Here is a 17,623-nt window from a genome sequence, read left to right as displayed (position 1 = left end):
ATCTGGGTGTCCAAGGCTAGAAGCCATTCAAAATGTCCTCCCAGGCCTCCCTGACCTTTTCCATCTCTGTTATATCAAGAGGGGCATTTCCTGTCCATTCACCAACTATCAAGCTCTTACTCTCTATTGAAGGAGCTATCTTTGGTGCTGGAAATTGAATGTTGAAAAAGAAATGATAATCCTGCTGTTAAGGATCTCATGTCATAGTGTACAGGATACACCGGGCAAACACATAGCCACAAAGAAGCAAGAGGACCCATAGTGATGGCCTGTCTGCCAGAGGGAACACAGGATCATCCCTGGAGAGCAGGGAGGTGGGGGACTGAGCAGGGCCATAGCAGGGCCAGTGTCCTGAGACATCAGGGAAAGGCCTTCCAAGGAGACAACATCCCAGTGCAGGCCTCTCTGCAGAGGAGCCAGCCATAGGAGAGCGGGGACAGCTGCGTCCAGCAGAGGCAAAGCTCCAGTGAAGATGCCCAGGTGGGAGCCAGCTTGGTGTGCTAGGGTGGAGCTTCCCAGACCCACCCAGTCTTAGCCTGCTCAGGCCACTGTGAAAAAGACATAGACAGGGTGGCTGAAACAACAGGAATGCACTTTCTCCTGGTCCTGGAGGCTGGAAGTCCAAGATCAAGGTATAAGCAGGGGGGCTTCTCCCGAAGCCTCACTCCCTGGCTTGCAGATGGCCATTTTCTCCCTGTGTCCGCATGTGGCCTTCCCTCCGTATGTATCTGTGTCTTCTACTTTTTTATAAGGACACCGGTGCTAACAGACTAGGACCCATCCTAATGACATCATTTAATCGTAATTACCTCTTTAAAGGTCTATCTGAAACACAGTCACACTGGGCTTAGGGCTTCAGCGTATGACTTTTGGGGGAAATAATTGAGTCCATTCAACACTGTCAAATGCGTGTTGCCAGGCACATCCCCAGAATTTCTGAGGCAGCAGGTCTGGGACGAGATCCAAGAATTTGCATTTCTAGCAAAGACCCAGGGGATGCTGATGGTGCTCCTCCAGGGATCCCAGTTTGAGACATATTTTAAAGCTTCCAGGAAGGCCACAGAGGCAGCAGCAGAGAGAGCCCTGGGAGATGAGGCAGGATATGGCTGTGCAGACTTGGCAGGTCTTGAGGCAAAGGTGGGGGTCTGGGTGTTTTTCAGAGGGTGGAAACCATGGGAGGGGAGGACCAGGGAGCGCATTTCACAGAGCCACATGACAGTGCCCCATAGAGACGATCTTATAGGTGACAAAGAATCCAGGTGGGAAACTGAGGCAAGGGGTCCTGGCTGCAAGGCTGGATCCTGGCTGGGTGGTGAAGAAGCCACGGGAGAGGTGGACAGAGTCAGGGCATGTTTGGAAGACAGAGGCCCAACAGCTTGCTGGTTCCCTGGCTGGAAGAATCAGGTGAAGAAAAAGTAGAAATTAAGGGTATGTCTTAGGTATGGAGCATGGGCATCTGAGTAAAGGCTGATGCTGTTAACTGCAGTGGGAAAGACTGGCATAGCAATAAAGTGGAGACTTCTGGCTTGGGCACACAAGGTCTGAGACACTATAAGAGGTGAGAGGCTGGGTGTGGTGGCTCAAGCCTGTAATCCCAGCACTTTGGGAGGCCAAGGCAGTAGATCACTTGAGGCAGGAGTTCAAGACCAGCCTGGCCAATGTGGTGAAACCTCATCTCTACTAAAAATACAGATACAACCTCTGGGAAGTAGAAGTTGCAGTGAGCCGAGATCATGCCACTGCACTCCAGCCTGCAAAAGAGGTTGAGATGTTACAAGATTTCCTGGCAGATTCCAGTCTTGAGTCCAGGCTGGAGAGGGAGTCTGGGGGAGGGGATCTGAAGAGCTATGGGTCCAAGTAAGCCAGAGCACCAAGGCAGGGAGTGAGGGCCAGGATGGAAGTAAGGCCTGGAGGTAGCCCTGGGCATCCAGCACCCGGAGGGTGAGGAGGGGAGAGGAGCTGCCAAAACACGGGAAACCAGGGGAACGTGTCAACCAGCAAGGCATTTCAAGAGAACAGGAGTGGCCAGATGCATGCACAGCCCTTAAGGGACAAATTAGGATGAGAACCCAACCCATGGGAGGGCTGGATGCCCGGCCACGTAGGCTGTAGCACATGTGGAGACCGATGCCAGCAGTGGCCAGAAGCATGAGCTTTGGCATCAAGGAGATTTGTGTGTAAGCAATAGCTTCTGTTCCTGTTAGCTACATGATTTGAGAAAATTATTTAGATGACCCGAGCCTCACCCTCAGCATGAGGAACATCACATTCCTCTCGATAAAAGGTGGCTGGTATAAGCACTCCATAAATGACAGCTTTTATTAGCAGAAGCGGAGATAATCCAACCTCAACAGGAGATTAAACAACCACTTCTGTTCAGAGCTTTAAAATGAGTGAGATGTGTCCACCGCTGGGGTTCATCTCTCAGTGCCTGCATTGCCCTGCAGGAAGCGTGGTGCCTGGAGGGGTCTGCTGGCTCCCAGCTGGGTGGGAAAGCGGTGCTGTGTGGCCCCACCTCTGCTCTGGGTTTTGCCCCACAGGTCACTGCAGCCCTGCCCATGGGCTGTGCTTGGTCGCCTCCCCAGGCAGGACCTCCCCAGGCGGGCACAAGGCGCTGGGAGGCACCGCCCCTTGGGCCCAGGGCCGTGGAGTTTTAATTGCTACTCCTCTATTGTTGGCTCTGGTTCCGCTTCTGGAAGGTTTCCAGCCCTCGGTCCTGGGCTTTGGTCTCTTCAGGGAGCCTCCAGCTGCCTCTTTGTCATCGGTGAAGCCACTGAGCCCTCCTCCTTGCCCGCCCCTCCCCCTTCCCCACTGCCTCCTTCTCTTTGCTGGATTACAAGGACTTCAGATCTTATTTCTGAAGAGAGAGGCTGAGCTGACTTCTGAAGCATGGAAAGTACCAGACAGGGAGAGGTTTCCAACTCTGGGGACACAGGACAACTAAGTCCCAAATTGTGAACACTTTCTTTAAACCCTAAAGGACAGATCTTTGACGACTGACTATAGAGGCCGCTTGAGGGGATGGAAAGAATATGGGCTTGAGAGGCACAGGCACCTGGATGCAGATGCCTAACCAGTTCCATCAGGACCTGTGGCAGGGTGCCCACCTACACTGAGCCTCAGTTTCCCCATTTACAGAGTGGACTGTTAGACACGTGCAGGCCATAGGAGAATGGCAGATAATGCAGGAATATCATGGAACCCAAGGGCTGGCTTTAGTGGGAATCAAAACATGATCACTTTTTTGGTAAACTTTAATTTGGAGATCATGTCAAAAAGCTAACAAAAATTACAGCCAGAAAACTAGTATGAGGAACATCTGTCTCCTTTATGCAAATCCCCCTTCTTGTTGACATAAAAAATGGTAATTGTTTTAAATGGACACTTCTAATGTTGAAGCTATTGTGTCACAAAAACTTTGCAGTGTGGATTCAGGCAAGTCTCTCGATGTTTCTGAGCCTGCCTTTGCTCATCTGTGAGGTGGGAAGGAAGCTGCAGCATTGACGCCTCAGTGAGGGCTGGGCAGGAAGTCCCTGCCTAGCTGCAATAACAGAGCTGTCCTAACCAGGCAGGAAAGAAGGGTCTGGAGGCACGGAATGCAAGGCCAATTCACACTTCAGCTCTAACAGGAAATATCCGCTCCCTAGGGAATACACTGAAAATGACTTTGTAACTTTCTTTCACCCTCTCCATGTACATGAGGTGTACACCGAGTCACCAATGGAATCCTCTAGGAAGTATTGAAACTCAAACAAACTCTGCAACGGGGACTTTGAGCCCCTACGGTCAGGCCTGCTCCTACACTGTGGAGTGTACTTTCATCTTCAATAAAACCCTTCATTGCTTCCTGGCTTTGTGTGCTTTGTCCAATTCTATCTTCGAGACTCCAAGAACCTGGACACTTTCTACCAGTAACATATATTTTGGTGAGCCAGCCAGGAGGAAGAGGTGAGCCCAACGTCTGGGATTCATTTTTCTCCCTTTCCTTTCTGCTCCATACAGAGGCTCTCTCTCTCCCACTCTCTTTTCCTTTCCAACTTGGGTCCCTTGGTGGGGAGCAGGTAAACATGGAAGCAACTGCAAGTTTCTGGCCAAAACGAAGGGGTTTCCATGTGTAGATGCCTGACTGCCAGCTCCTGATTTGCTTAAGGAAGCTGGGGCTTTTTCACTTTTTCTCCCTCTGTCTTTCTTTTTCAGTCTTTCAGCAGCTGTTTCCCTTGGAAATGGCAAGCAATTGGCTGGGTTCACTCCGTAGTACTACCTGAAGGCCTAAGAATGAATGGGAATAATTGCCCTGCCCTGAAGTGGGAGACATTATTTTTTTAAAAAATCTTTTCCAAATGTGGTCCCTGAGCCATGCATGCAGCGAAGCTCAGAGCAAACTCACATGTTTCATGGGACATAAACCTTCTTTACTTATGCTAAATTCTTTCTTTCTTTTTTTTTGAGACAGAGTGTCACTCTGTCTCCAGGCTGGAGTGCTGTGGTGAGATCTCAGCTCACTGCAACCTCCTCCTCCTTCTGCTACCATGCCCAGCTAATTTTTGTAGTTTTAGTAGAGACAAGGTTTCATCGTGTTGGCCAGGATGGTCTCTATCTCCTGATCGTGTGATCCACCTGCCTCCCAAATTGCTGGGATTACAGGCGTGAGCCACCATACCCAGCCCAAATTCTTTACTTATCATACTCAACTGGCTAAGGAATAAAAAGGCCCACCTGTCATCCAGTTCTCATTATAGTTCATGGCGATTCTTATCAAGTTCACAGTAGGCTTTGGAGGGAAAAAACTGTGTGTGGCACCCACCTACGGCCATCTGGAATGCTAAGATTGGACCCCACACACTCCAAAGAGGACACTCTCCACAGAGTTCTGAGGTCTACTTTTAACCCTCCTTAGAATTTTCTCTCACAGTTGCAATGCTGTTTGGCCCCAACATTGTTTGGAATCTGGAGTTTACTGTTGAATGGAAGAGGAATGGTATTGCATGTATCCAGGCTTCTATGATGTGGTCCTAAGCAGGGGGCCTGGCTGACACGTGACACCCCCTTTGGTATGGTTTGGCCCAGTACTAGAGTCTGGGGAGGTTTGGCCTTTAAAAATCAAACTGCCTGAGAAAGGGATCCAAGGTGGCCAAATAGGAACAGCTCTGGAGTGCAGTTCCCAGTAAGAGCAATACAGAGGGTGAGTGATTACCACATTTCCAAACGAGGTACCAGGTGTATCTCAATGGAACTGTTTGCACAGTGGGTGTAGCCCAAGAAAGGGTAAGTAAAGGCAGGTTAGGGCACTGCCTCACCCAGGAAGTGTAATCCCCGGAGGACTCCCCTCCCTACCCAATGGAGGCCATTGGAGGCTTTTCCATCCACTCTAGCACTCCAGTTCAGATAATGTGCTTCTCCTGCAGTTTTTATGGCCCACAGACCAGGAGATTCCTGGGCCGAAAAGTGCCATGAGCTTCCAGCACAGCTGTTTCAGCTGGTGCTGTGGGTTTCCACACAAAAACTCACACAAATCTGGGTGGCTGTTTCAACTGCCACCTGGAACACCTGGGAGACAGAGCCACCCATTCAACTGAAAAAGAGAGGCTGAAAGCAGGGAGCCACGGAAGGGCATCCACCATTACTCAGGCAGTCCACCACTACCAAGGCATTCTGCCATTACCAAAGAAGTCCACCATTACTGAAACAGAACGCCATTAGCGAGGCAGTTCTAACTGTACCTCTGTAAACAAAACTGTGAGGAAATTTACACAGCAGCTGGGCAGAGCCAGTGGCAGCTCAGCAATACCTCTGCTGGCAGACTGTGACTAGGCTACCTCCTTGCTGGGCAGAGCATCTCTGAAAAAAGTCATCGGCCTGTCAGGAACTTATCAGTGAAGCCCCACCTTCCAAGGCCAGAGCACCTGGGAAAAGAGGTGGTTATAAATTCCACTGTAGCAGACGTAAATATACTTGCCCAGCAGCCCTGAACAGAACAACGAAGCTCCCAGCACAGCACTTGAGCTCTGATAAGGGACAGACTGTCTCCTCAAGCAGCTCCCTGACCCCTGTATATCCAAAGAGGCACCTCATAAAGGAGAGCTCTGGCTGATATCTGGCAGGCACCCTTCTGGGGCGAAGATAACAGAAGAAGAAACCAGCAGCAACCCTTACTGTTCTGCAGCCCCCATGGGTGATTCCCATGCAATCAGGCTCTGGAGTGGACCTCCTGCAGCAGAGGGGCCTGATTATTAGAAGAAAAACTAATAAACAGGAAGAAATAGCTTCAATATTAACAAAAAGGACATCCACTCAGAGACTGCATCTGAAAGTCTCCAACTACAAAGACCACAGGTAGATAAATCCATGAAGATGGGAAGAAACCAGTGCAAAAAGGGTGAAAACACCAAAAACCAGAATGCCTCTCCTCCTCCAACGGATCACAACTCCTCACCAGCAAGGAAACAAAGCTGGATGGATAATGAGTCTGATGAATTGACAGAAGCAGGCTTCGGAAGGTGGGTAATAACAAACTTCTCTGAGCTAAAAAGAATATGTTCTAACCCAATGCAAAGAAACTAAGAAACTTGAAAACAGGCTAGACTACATGCCTACTAGAATAACCAGCTTAGAGAAGAACATAAACAACTTGATGGAGCTAAAAACACAGCACCAGAACTTCACAAAGCATACACAAGTTTCAATAGCCAAATTGACCAAGTAGAAGAAAGGATATCAGAGACTGAAGATCAACTCAATGAAATAAAGCAAGAAGACAAGATTAGAGAAAAAAAAAAGTGAAAAGAAAAGAACAAAGCCTCCAAGAAATATGGGATTATGTGAAAAGACCTAATCTATGTTTGATAGGTGTACCTGAATGTGTCAGGGAGAATGAATCTAAGCTGGAAAGCACTCTTTAGAATATTATGCAAGAGAACTTCCCCAATCTAGCAAGGCAGGCTAACATTCAAGTCCAGAAAATACAGAGAACACCACAAAGATATTCCTCAAGAAGCACAACTCCAAGGCACATAATTGTTATATTTATTAGGGTTGAAATGAAGGAAAAAATGCTAAGTGTAGCTAGAGAGAAAGGTTGGGTTACCCACAAATGGAAGCCCATCAGACTCACAGCGGATCTCTTGGCAGAAGCCCTATAAGTCAGAAGAGATGGTGGACCAATATTCAACATCCTTAAAGAAAAGAACTTTCAACCTAGAATTTCATATCCAGCCAAACTAAGCTTCATAAGCAAAGGAGAAATAAAATCCTTTATGGACAAGCAATTGCTGAGAGATTTCATCACCAACAGGCCTGCTTTACAAGAGCTTCTGAAAGAGGCACTAAACATGGAAAAGGAACAACCAGTACCAGCCACTGCAAAAATGTACCAAATGGCAAAGAACATCGACACAAGGAAGAAACTGCATCAACTAACAGACAAAACAACCAGCTAGCATCATAATGGTAGGATCAAATTCACACATAACAATATTAACCTTAAATGTAATGGGCTAAATCCCCAATCAAAAGACACAAACTGGCAAACTGGATAAAAAGTCAAGACTCATTGGTGTGCTGTACTCAGGAAAACCATCTCATGTGCAAGGACACACATGAAAAAAGGGGATGGAGAAAGATTTACCAAGCAAATGGAGAGCAAAAAAACCAAAACCAAAACCAAAAACAAAAACAAACAAACAAACAAAAAGCAGGAGTTGCAATCCTAATCTCTGATAAAATGAACTTTAAATCAACAAAGATCAAAAGAGAAAAGGACATTATGTAATGGTAAAAGGATCAATGCAACAAGAAGAGCTAACTACTCTAAATATACACACACTTCATACAAGAGTACCCAGATACATAAATCACGTTCATAATGACCTACAAAGAGACTTAGGCTCCCACACAATACTAGTGGGAGACTTTAACACTCTGCTGTCAATATTAGATGGATCAATGAGACAGAAAATTAACAAGGATGTCCAAGACGTGAACTCAAATCTGGACTAAGCAGACCTAATAGACATCTACAGAACTTTCCACCCCAAATCCACAGAATATACATTCTTCTCAGCACCACATCAAACCTACTCTAAAATTGATCACATAATTGGAAGTAAGTCACACCTCAGCAAATGCAAAAGAATGGAAATCATAACAAACAAGTCTCTCAGACCACAGTGCAATGAAATTAGAACTCAGGATTAAGAAACTCACTCAGAACTGCACAACTTCATGGAAACTGAACAACTGGCTCCTGAATGTCAACTGGATGAACAATGAAATGAAGGCAGAAATAAAGATGTTCTTCGAAACCAATGAGAACAAAGACACAATGTCCCAGAATCTCTGGGACACATTTAAAGCAGTGTCTAGAGGGAAATTTATAGCAATAAATGCTCACATGAGAAGTGAGGGAAGATCTGAAATGGACACCCTATTATCACAACTGAAAGAGCTAGAAGAGCAAGATTAAGAAAACTCAAAAGCTAGCAGAAGACAAGAAATAACTAAGATCTGAGCAGAACTGAAGGAGACAGACACACAAAAAAACCCTTCAAGAAATCAATAAATCCAGGAGCTGTTTTTTTGAAAAGATAAACAAAATAGACAGACTGCTAGCCAGATTAAAAAAAAAGAAAAGAGAAAACAATCAAATACATGCAATAAAAAATGATAAAGGGGATATCACCACTGATTCCACAGAAATACAAACTACCATCAGAGGTTGCTATACACAACTCTATGCACATAAACTAGTAAACCTGGAAGAAATAGATAAATTCCTGAACACTTGCATCCTCCCAAGCCTAAACCAGGAAGAAGTCGAAACCCTTCCAGGAAGAAGTTGAAACCCTGAATAGATCAATAACAAGGGCTGAAGTTGATGTAGCAATTATTAGCCTATCACCCAAAAAATGCCCAGGTCCAGATAAGTTCACAGTTGAATTCTACCAGATGTACAAAGAGGAGCTGATACCACTTCTGAAACTATTCCAAAAAATACAAAAGGAGGGAATCCTTCCAGAATCATTTCATGAGACCAACATCATCCTGATATGAAAACCCAGCAGAGACTCAACAAAAAAAGAAACCAATATCCATGATGAACATAGATGTGAAAATCTTCAACAAAATACTGGCAAAACAATTGTAACAGCACAACAAAACACTTCACCGTCACAATCAAGTAGGCTTCGTCCTGGGAATGCAAGGCTGGTTCAACACATGCAAGTCTATAAACATAAATCACCACATAAACAGAACCAAAGACAAAAACCACATGATTATCTCAATAGATACAGAGAAGGCCTTTGACAAAATCTAATAGCACTTTATGCTGAAAACTCTCAATAAACTAGGTATCAATGGAACATATCTCAAAATAATAAAAGCTATTTACAACAAACCAACAGCCAATATCATACTGAATGGCCAAAAACTGGAAGCATTCCCTTTGAAATCTGGCACTAGACAAAGATGCCCTCTCTCACCACCACTATTCAACATAGTATTGGACGTTCTAGCCAGAGCAATCAGGCAAGAAAAAGAAATAAAGTGTATTTGATTAGAAAAGGAGGAAGTCAAACTGTCTCTATTTACAGACAACATGATTGTATATTTAGAAGACCCCATCGTCTTAGCCCCAAATCTCCTTAAACTGACAAGCAACTTCAGCAAAGTCTCAGGATACAAAATCAGTGTGCAAAAATCACAAACATTCCTATACACCAATAACAGACTAACAGAGAGCCAAATCAAAAGTGAACTCCCATTCACAATTGCTACAAAGAGAATGAAATACCTAGGAATACAATTAACAAAGTATGTGAACAACCTATTCAAAGAGAACTACAAACCACTGCTCAACGAAATAAGAGAGGACACAACCATATGGAAAAACATTCCACGCTCATGGTTAGTAAAAATCAATATTGTGAAAATAGCCATACTGCCTAAAGTAATTTATAGATTCAACACTATCCCCATCAAGCTACTAACGACCTTCTTCGCAGAACTGGAAAAAACCACCTTAAACTTTATATGGAATCAAAAGAGAGCCTGCATAGCCTACAACAATCCTAAGCAAGAAGAACAAAGCTAGAGGCATCACACAACCTGACTTCAAATTATACTACAAGGCTACAGTAGTCAAAATAGCATGGTACTGGTACCAAAACAGAGATAGAGACCAAGGGAACAGAACAGAGGCCTCAGAGGCGACACCACGCATCTACAACCATCTGATCTTTGACAAACCTGACAAAAACAAGCAATGGGGAAAGGATTTCCTGTTTAATAAATTGTGTTGGGAAAACTGGCTAGCCATGTGCAGAAAGCAGAAACTGGACCCCTTCCTGACAACTTACACTAAAGTTAACTCCAGATGGATTAAAGACTTAAACATAAGACCCAACACCACAAAAACGCTAGAAGAAAATCTAGGCAAAACCCATCAGGACATAGTCATAGGCAAGGACTTCATGACTATAACACCAAAAGCATTGGCAACAAAAGCCAAAATAGACAAATGGGACCTAATTAAACTCCAGAGCTTCTGTACAGCAAAAGAAACAATCATTAGAGTGAACCAGCAACCAACAGAATGGGAAAAACTTCTGCAAACTACCCATCTGACAAAGGGCTAATATCCATAATCTACAAAGAACTAAAACAGATTTACAAGAAAAAAACAAACCCATTCAAAAGTTGGTGAAGGATATGAACAGACACTTTTCAAAAGAAGACATATATGAGGCCAAGAAACATATGAAAAAAATGCTCATCATCACTGGTCATTAGAGAAATGCAAATCAAACCACATTGAGATACCATCTCACACCAGTTAGAATGGCGAGTGTAAATTAGTTCAACCATTGTGGAAGACAGTTTGGTGATTCCTCAAGGACCTAGAAATAGAAATTCCATTTGACCTAACAATCGCATTACTGGGTGTATACCCAAAGGATTACAAATCATTCTATCATAAAGAGACATGCACACATATGTTCATTGTGGCACTGTTTACAGTAGCAAAGACCTGGAACCAACCCAAATGCCCATCAATGATAGACTGGACAAGGAAAATGTGGCACATATACACCATGGAATACTATGCAGCCATAAAAGATTTGAGTTTGTATCCTTTGCAGGTACATGAATACATCTGGAAACCATCATTCTCACCAAACTGACACAAGAACAAAAAATCAAACACCACATGTTCTCACTCGTAGGCGGGTGTTGAGCATCTTATAACATTAAAGCATATAGCAAACCTAATATCCATCCCCCAAAGTTCCCATTAAATCTTTTAACCAAATTCATTTCCTCTCACCTAGAAACCATCACACTTCAGATGATCATGCAACGAAGGCTTCGGCCAGTTCCAGGTGAAGACACCACCCCTGGCCATCAGGAAGCTACCCTGCCTCAGCTAAATACAGCAAGGCCAGTTCTGTGATTCCCAATAGGTAGGGACTACACCCCAAGCCAGTGTGAAGCAGTTACAGAAAAAAGACAATCGGTCCCTCTGCCTCCCATAAAGATGTGTGGGGATCACATCTGACAAGGGAGGATGAGGAAGGAAACTGAAGTCTGAGAACATAAGGCCAATTCACACTTCAGCTGTAACAGGAAATAACCTCTCCATAGGGCATACACTGTAAATGACTTTGTAACTGTCCTTCATCCTCTCCATTTACATAGGGCATACACCAAGTGATCGATGGAATCCTCTAGGGGTGTTTAAACTCACAAAAACTCTGTAACAGGGTCTTTGATCCCCTACACCCAGGCCCGCTCCCACACTGTAGAGTGTCCTTTCCTTTTCAATAAATCCCTTCATTCCTTCCTTGCTTTGTGTGTTTTGTCCAATTCTTTGTTCAAGATGCCAAGAACCTGGACACCTTCCACTGGTAACACTAACCTGGAGACACTGCCAGAGGAAAGGTTCCAGAGATCCTTGAGGGCAAAGGTTGAGGGAGGAGCCTGGCCAAGGCTCAATGCTTCAATTCTAGGACGGGCCACTGTTTCTGCTCTGAAACTGAAATATGTGCTTAAATGTCCCAATTAAATTGAAAAACAGGACTCTGCTGTGGACTGTGCTGTGTCTTCTCAATTCTATTCCTCAGCGTGAAGGTATTTAGATGCAGGGTCTTTCAGGAGGTGATTTGGGTTAGGTGAGGTCATGTGGGTGGGGCTCTTGTGATGGGATTAGTGCCCTTATTAGAAGGGAGAGACACAGAGAGCTTGCTTTCTCTTGCCCTCTTTCTCTCTCTCTTTCTCACTCCTTGGACATGTGAGGACATAGCAAGAAGGTGGCCAACTACAGGCCAAGGAGAGAGCCTGCACTGGACCTTAAGAAGCAGGCCTGGCTGGTGCCCTGATCTTGGGCTTGGCTGGCTCCAGCTCTGTGTGAACACAGTTTTTGAACCTCCAGAAACTGGTTTCAAGCCAATCCCATAACCTCTATGACTTTCTCAATAAGATATTAGTAAAATCATTACATAATTTGTCAAAATTAAGTTATAGGTTACATTCTTTATGTCTTAATGGCTCACCCAGCTCAATTAGGCCTTCAAGACGCCACATCCCCTTTTATAGAAGAACTGCTCACTTTCCATGACCACACTCTTATAATTATTTTCCTAATTAGTTCCCTAGTCCTGTATATTATTTCCCTAATACTCACAACAAAGGTAACTCATACTAGCACCATAGATGCCCAAGAAATTGAGACTGTCTGAGCTATCTTACCTGCCATTATCTTAATTTTAATTGCCCTTCCATCCCTCGTATTCTGTATATAACATATGAGGTTAAAACCATTCTCTTACCATCAAAGCAGTTGGTCACCAATGATATTGAAGCTATGAATGTACAGACGGTGAAGAATTAGGCTTCATTTCTTATGTAGTCCCCACAGCAGACTTAAAGCCAGGAGAACTTCAGCTCTTCAAAGTTGATAACCGAACAATTCTCCCAATAAGAGATCCCCATCCGTATATTAATCTCATCTGAAGAAGTCCTGCACTCATGCAGCATTCCCTCATTAGGCCTCAAAACAGATGCAATCAATCCCCGGACACTTAAATCAAACTACCTTGACTGCTTACACGACCAGGCCTTTACTATGAACAGTACTCAGAAATTTGTGAGTCTAACCACAGTTATACCTATTGCCCTAGAATTAACCCCCTTAAAATACTTCAAAACCTGATCCGCACTTGCACTATAATATCACTGTAAAGCTACTCCGCATTAACCTTTTAAGTTGAAGACTTAGGTATCTACACCTCTCTGCAGTGAATGCCTCAGCCAGATATTTTCACATGGTCCATTGCCATCCTGTCAATAATCACGACTTTATTCTCCCTTGTTCAGTTAACATTATCCAATTTCATTTCTCATGCACCCTCTACACCAAAAATAATCAAAATGCAAAAACATAAAACCCCCAGAGATTAAAATGAATGAAAATCTATTCACCTTTTTCACTACCTCGACAATTCTAGGTCTACCCACAGTAGTAGTCATCATTTTATTTCCCATCCTACTATTTCCAACTTCCAATCATCTAATTTGTAAGCAATTGATTTCCATTCAACAATGATTAATTCAACTTGTACTAAAACAAATAATAATTACCCATAACATCGAAGGACGAACCTGATCCCTTATGCTGACTTTTCTAGTTCTCTTCACTGTTTCGACCAATCTCCTCAGGCTTCTACTCTATTTACTTACACCAACTACCCAATTATCAATAAATCTAGGTATAGCAATTCTCTTATGAGCAGGCACAGTAATTACAGGCTTTTGCTTTAAAATGAAAATCTGCTTAGCTTACTTTTTACCACAAGGCACATCTATGCCACTTATCCCAATATTAGTAATCACTGAAACCATTAGCCTATTCATTCAACCAATGGCATTAGCTGTGCAATTAACAGCCAATATTACAGCTGGTCACCTACTCACACATTTAACTGGGGGAGGCACAGTAGTACTAGCAACTATTAGTCTTCCCACAGCTTCAATCACTTTCATAATTCTGTTCCTACTGACCCTTCTCGAATTCGCCGTAGCCCTTATTCAGGCTTATATCTTCATACTACAAGTAAGGCTTTATCTATACGACAAACATAATGACCCACCAAATGCATGCTTACCATATAGTCAAACCCAGCCCCTGCCCACTCACAGGAGCTCTCTCAGCTCTCCTAATACCTCTGGCCTAACCATGTGATTTCACTTTAATGCTATCACTCTTTTAACCCTAGGCCTACTAACCAACACACTAACTGTATACCAATAATGATGTGACATTATCCAAGAAAGTAAATTTCAAGGTCACCCTACAACAATTGTACAAAAAGGCCTCCGATATGGAATAATTCCATTTATTATCTCAGGAGTATTATTCTTTGTTGGTTTCTTCAGGGCATTCTACCTCTCTACCCTCAACTCCAGAATTAGCCCCCACTGAGCCCCAACAGGCATTTTTCCCCTTAACCCCTTAGAAGTACGCCTCCTGAATACATCTGTATTACTTGCATCAGTAGTTTCAATTACTTGGGCTCATCACAGACTGATAGAAGGTAGTCAAAAGCAGATAATTCAAGCACTATCCATCACAATTACCTTAGGTATTTACTTCACCCTTCTACAAATCTAATAATATTTCAAGGCCCCCTTTACTCTCTCTGATGGAATCTACGGCTCAGCATTCTTTATAGCCACGGGCTTTCATGGGCTTCACGTTATTATTGGCTCAACATTTCTCACTATCTGCCTCTCTGGCAATTAAAATTCCGCTTTACATACAACCACCACTTTGGCTTTGAAGCTGCTGCCTGATATTAACACTTTGTCGATGTAGTATGACTATTCTTATAAATCTCTATCTACTGATGAGGATCCTACTTTTTTAGTATAAACAGTACCATTGGCTTCCAATCAATTTATTTTGATAATATCCTAAAGAGATTAACCTGACACTAGCCTTAGTAACTGACACCTTATTGACCCTATTACTAAAAATAATTACATTTTGGCTCCCACAACTTAATATTTATACAGAAAAATCCAGGCCCTGTGAATATGGATTTGACCCAATATCCTCTGTCCACCTCTTTTCCATAAAATTCTTCCTGGTAGTCATCACATTCCTCCTCTTCAACTTAGAGATTGCTCCGCTACTACCTCTGCCATGAGCCCTTCAATCAAACAACTTGACACTAATAATCAGCGCAGCCCCTTATACTAGTTACTATTTTAATCCTAGGCTTGATTTATGAATGAGCCCAAAAAGGATTAGATTGAGTTGAGTTGGTACAAAGTTTAAGTCAAAATAAACGAATTTGACTCATTAGATTACGATAGACCATATTTACCAAATACCCTCTATTTACATCAATATTATATTAGCATACGCCATATCACTACTGCGAGTATTAGTTTATCAGTCCTACTTAATATCATCCCTATTATGCCTAGAAGGCATAATACTATCAATATTTATCATAAATGCTCTTGTAACTTTAAACATACATTTCACTCTAGCATCTGTAATACCCATCGTCCTCCTAGAATTTGCTGCCTGTGAAGCCACAGTGGGCCTTGTCTTACTAATTTCAATCTCCAACACCATATGGCCTAGATTACATACAAAATCTAAATTTACTTCAATGCTAAAAATTATTTCAACAATTATACTCATGCCAATGACATGATTCTCTAAAATTCCTATAATCTGAATCTACATGACTACCCACAGCCTACTCATCAGCCTATTATTTTTTAACCAATTCAATGACAACTCATCCAACTTCTCATTAACCTTCTCTTCTGACCTGCTGATGTCACTCTTTATAATCTTAGCAGCCTACTACCTCTTATAATTCTACCAAGCCAGTATCACCTGTCCAATGAATCCTCCTACAAAATAAGCTCCATATTTCTATATTGATTTCCCTGCAGATTTTTTTAAATTATAGCATTCACAGCCACAAAGCTAATCATATTTTATACACTGTTTGAAGCTACATTAATTCCTACCCTAATTGTCAACACATGTCTGTTGTCGGAGCCGCCCAATCCAGTCTTCAGCCCAAACTCACACAAATTCCCCCTGCAGAGCACCCTCCCCATCAGTCCCGATGCCCAGCACACTAGGTGTTGGTCAGTTCTAGAACACGTGAAGCTCTCCCTCCCTCTGAGCCTTCTGCTGAGAATGCCTCCCCGGTCCTCTCAGCTTGTCTTGTTCTCCACCTTATATCACCTCCTCAAAGGACTTTCTTCCCCAACCACCAGATGAACATTTCTCATCTCCCATCATGCCTCATGCTTCATTCCAGGCACTTACTGGAATTTGCAGTCACTTGATTCACTTCCTATTTTGTCCTGTACACATGGGCTCCCACGTTTTTCTCCCCCAGGAGGACGGGGCCCTGAGATACCTTAGGACTGGCTGGTGAGGGAGCTGGGACGAGGAGATGGCAGTGTGGGGGAGTATTTGGGAAAGTCAGTGGGGGTGGCTGTTCATGGCCCCTGCATGTTACCTCTTCATTGGGGTGCTATTGCCATGGTTGAACTTCTTACATGGTGGCTGACTTTCCTCAGAGAGAAGGTCCCCCCAAATTGGGTAGCAGCTTTAAAGTTCTTTATGACGTAGCCTCAGAAGTCACATGGCACCTCCACCCTACTCTATTTGATGAAACAACCACAAACCCACTGAGGTTCAAGAAGAGAGGATGTAGGTCCTATCTCTCCATATTGGAGGCTCTAAGCCTTAAGCAGACATGTTTTCAAACTGCCTTCTGGCCCTCTGTGCCCTCTGACTAAAAATCATTTATACTCCAATTGCATGAAAAATATACCTACCCTCTCCAAGAGCTCGCCAAGTTCTCGTTCCATTACAGGCCCAGCTTCAAGGTCTAAAGTTCATGATCTAAGTCAGGCTCAGGTGCGGTGGAGGCACTTTGGATGCGGTGCCTTGAGTGCTGTCCCTTTGGTCTGATGCCCCACGAGTCATCTGCACCCCATTTAACCACCATGTAATTGTGGGACAGGCATAGGATAACTTCTTGTAGTGGGTCAAACGGTGACCCCTGCCTCCACCAACACACCCTGCCAAAAAAGGCACATCCAAGTCCCAACCCTGGAATCTGTGTCTGCAATCTTATTTGGAAAAAATTCGTTGCAGATGCAAGTTAAGGATCTTGAGATGAGATCATTCTGGATTTAGGGATGTTCCTAAATTCAATTATAAGTATTCTTAGAAGAGGAAGAAAGAGGAAGATTTGGTATCCAGAGACCCAGAGAAGAAGGCCATGTGATGGCAGAGGTAGAGATTAACGTCATCCATCTCTAAAGCAAGGAATATTTGGTGCCACAAGAATCCAGAAAAGACAAGGAAGGATTCTCTTCTAACACCTTCAGAGAGAGTCCATCCCTACCAACACACTGATTTTGTGCTTCCGGTCTCCCAAACTGTGAGAGAGTGAATTTCCGTGGTTTTAACTGCCGTGTGTGTGGTAATTTGTTACAGCAGCCTAGGAGACTAACAGATTACAATTAAGATTCCTATTCCACTGGGGGCTGTGGGGGAGGAAGACACACTATCCCTGGCCCA

This window comes from Saimiri boliviensis, chromosome 10, assembly GCF_048565385.1.
Source record: "Saimiri boliviensis isolate mSaiBol1 chromosome 10, mSaiBol1.pri, whole genome shotgun sequence".
In the NCBI taxonomy this organism is placed as follows: domain Eukaryota; kingdom Metazoa; phylum Chordata; class Mammalia; order Primates; family Cebidae; genus Saimiri; species Saimiri boliviensis.
The sequence above is the reverse complement of the archived record's forward strand: the minus strand, read 5'-3'. Positions refer to the sequence as shown.